The sequence below is a fragment of the Dendropsophus ebraccatus genome, chromosome 5 (assembly GCF_027789765.1).
Source record: "Dendropsophus ebraccatus isolate aDenEbr1 chromosome 5, aDenEbr1.pat, whole genome shotgun sequence".
Lineage (NCBI taxonomy): Eukaryota > Metazoa > Chordata > Amphibia > Anura > Hylidae > Dendropsophus > Dendropsophus ebraccatus.
In genome coordinates, this window is record NC_091458.1 from 66,139,350 (window position 1) to 66,142,980 (window position 3,631).

Sequence of the window (3,631 nt, forward strand, 5' to 3'; positions counted from 1 at the left end):
TACGCCTATGCTCTGGGCATGCAAGATCCGTCTAATACCTGCAAAAAGTCCACCTTATCGTGGTGAGGCAGTTTACGCTGTTTGCAAATAGTAACCAAGAGACTCATTATTTTTGTGGGAATTTTTTGGGCAGTTGGGGGGGCTGCTTTTAATTATTTTCATGTCTATGGTGGGTCTGTATCTTGCTGTTGCGGTGAGCTGTTGCATTTTTCTGTGTTTTTGTGTGTTTGCAATTTCAGCCATGGCAACGTGCTCCTGTCTAGTGTGAACAGTGTTCTAGGAGAGCTGACCAATTTTTTCCTTTTTTTTTCCTGTTTTCCAGTTGGGGGAGTGGCTGCCTCTATTTGGTCGTGCACTCCACCTGTCTCACCCAGGTGATGCAATTATTTTTGCAGGTATTAGACGGATCTTGCATGCCCAGAGCATAGGCGTATTATACGCCATGGAGAGGCCTTAGTGTACATACAGTGTAGGGTCTGCCTCAATATGAGTCCACCTTATCGTGGTGAGGCAGTTTACGCTGTTTGCAAATAGTAACCAAGAGACTCATTATTTTTGTGGGAATTTTTTGGGCAGTTGGGGGGGCTGCTTTTAATTATTTTCATGTCTATGGTGGGTCTGTATCTTGCTGTTGCGGTGAGCTGTTGCATTTTTCTGTGTTTTTGTGTGTTTGCCATGTCATAAAGCTAGAATCATCTCAGACTGGTTTCTTGAACATGACAATGAGTTCACTGTACTCCAATGGCCTCCACAGTCACCAGATCTCAATCCAATAGAGCATCTTTGGGATGTGGTGGAACGGGAGATTCGCATCATGGATGTGCAGCCGACAAATCTGCGGCAACTGTGTGATGCCATCATGTCAATATGGACCAAAATCTCTGAGGAATGCTTCCAGCACCTTGTTGTATCTATGCCACGAAGAATTGAGGCAGTTCTGAAGGCAAAAGGGGGTCCAACCCGTTACTAGCATGGTGTACCTAATAAAGTGGCCGGTGAATGTACATTGTCAGCTGTGAAACCTTATATAGACAGGTCTGTGTCTTTTCAAATCCGTTTTAATCAGCTGATTTTACCACCGGTGACTCCAGTCAAGGTGCACAAACCCCTAAATTTCAACTCATAGTAAATGAGTTGAGTAGTCTTATTTTAGCACAAAGCCACAACATAAATTAGAAAAAAAAGGGAAAGGTTCCCGAGACTTCCCAAGTGCAAGGTAGATGTACTGTATTTGCTTTAAGTAATTTAAAATATGTAGGTGCGTAAATACAACAGTATCATCATTTGTTCTAAATTTTTATTTTATACAAACAAAATATTGCAGATTCGTAAATACAGCCAACCTTTATATAAAAATCAGCAATTAAATAGGCAGAGAAATATGTTGTACGTAACCTACACAGTCCTTGTGATTACATCAAACCTCTAATGTCTTCCATTTACATTGATCAGGGTCAGGGTCCATTTACACAGAAAGATTATCTGACAGATTATCCGCCAAAGATTTGAAGCCAAAGCTAGAAACAGACTATAAATAGAGATCAGGTCATAAAGGAAAGCCTGAGATTTTTCCTCTTTTAAAATCCATTCCTGGCTTTGGCTTTAAATCTTTGGCAGATAACCTGTCAGATAATTCTTCTGTGTAAATTGACCCTAAGGATATGGGGACCCTTACTTTTTTCATAGAATGAATACTGTTCAGCTGAGTTCCATTACCCTTAATGCATCATCTGCTTACAAATGATCTGAAACCCAAAGCCAGTTGACAATAGCTGAAGAATGGATTGACACAAGTGTATTACATGTGCATTTTTGTTCACATCGTACTCATCCATGGTCTGGCCACAAAAATGTGCATATAATAAGCTTGTGAGGAACCAACCTTATCCCCAGGAGCTGAAGATTGAAGAGCTGAGATGATAAACTGCACCCTTTAGTACTTGTGATAAGTGGGGACTTCACCGCCTGAACTACTACCTAAATAAAATCTTAACTTTATAAAAGAGAATAATTCAAATACACAGATCTGTTTTAGGTTGGTGTCAAACTTTTTCCAAAAAGTTTTTTTTTTTGTTTGTTCTTTTTGTCAGGGTTTCTACAATTGAGGTCAGTTTTCTTGAGGAGATCAATAGGGAAATACAAAATGTTCTATTTACAATGATTTTTTTTCTTTGCAGCATTTTTCCTTACTTTAAATGTGGTTTTTAAAATGCAGAATGCTCTAGATTTGCCATTTTTCGACCATAAAAAATTAATGTGTAGATATGTATTGTGTTTTTCCATTTTTTCACATTTGGTAATATGATCTGTGATAAGTAAAACGCCACATAAGAAAATATAACAAAAAAAATTAGATACCTTTAGAAAGACACACCTGCAATAAGGAATACACAAAGCACAAAGAGTTAAAACAGGAGGAGGCTGTTACAATCGTAGCGGAGATGCGTCATTAATGCAAACTAAACACGATGGCCCAGATTTATAAATTAAGGTGTAAAATATACATTGGTATAAACTGCTCACAGCAACCAATCACAGCGCAGCTTTCATTTTAACAGACTAGAATGCTGAGCTGTGATTGGTTGCTGTGGGCAATTTACACCAGTGTATATTTTACACCCTTTGATAAATCTTCCCCATGTGTGAACAAAGCCTTAGAGGTCCAAAGTGGTTTTCCAATAATAGTTAGGCTACGTAGATTTTGTGGACCTACGGACGGTAAATACATGCAATGGATTGTTGGACAGCAGTGGGGAAACTCTTGGAAATACTGAGGCGCTGTCACTACAGTACAACAGCAATTCAAAGAGTTTCCCCGCTGCAGGCATGATATTGACACATCATGCGAGGCAGGAAAAAGATCCATTGCATACATTCACCGACCATAGGTCCACAAAATCTATGGACGTGAGAATGCAGCCTTACTGTGACTTGGTTGTTTATGTATCTCCCATCACACACCCACCACTCCCCATAAATTATAGGGCTGGAAACCACTGGAATAACAAGTGGTAGTGCCTAATGGTGCATTTACACAGAGAGATTTGACAGATTTTTAAGCCAAAGCCAGGAACAGACTAACAGAGAACAGGTCTATCCTCTCTTCAAATTCATTCCTGGCTTTGGCTTAAAAAATCTGTCAGATAAATCTGTGTAAACACACCATAAGGGTACTATTACACAAAACGATTATTAGCTGCACCCGGCCGATAATTGTTTAGTGTAATAGGCCACGATAAAAGACAACTATTAGCCGACATGTACAATATTGGCTGATGGTTGCCTTTCACCATGTTTTAAAAAATGATTTCAATAGCAAAGGTCTGCCGGACGTGTAATAGGAGCGGCAGCAGACCACCGCTATCTTCTATGGGCCACCCTGGCGAACTAGATATCCCCGCTTGATGTTTAAGTGTGTAATAGCACAGACAGCGTTCGGGGAATGAGGAGCAAGCTAGCACTGACCCGATAGGTCGGCACTCGCTTGCTCCTAAATATCGGGCCTTTAATAGGGCCCTAAGACTGGGTGATTTTAAACTAAACTTTTTTGACCCACTCTTTACAAGCCCCAAAAAAAAGTATGGATAGTAGTGAAACTAGTCACCAAAATGAATAATTTTAAGAAACCTAA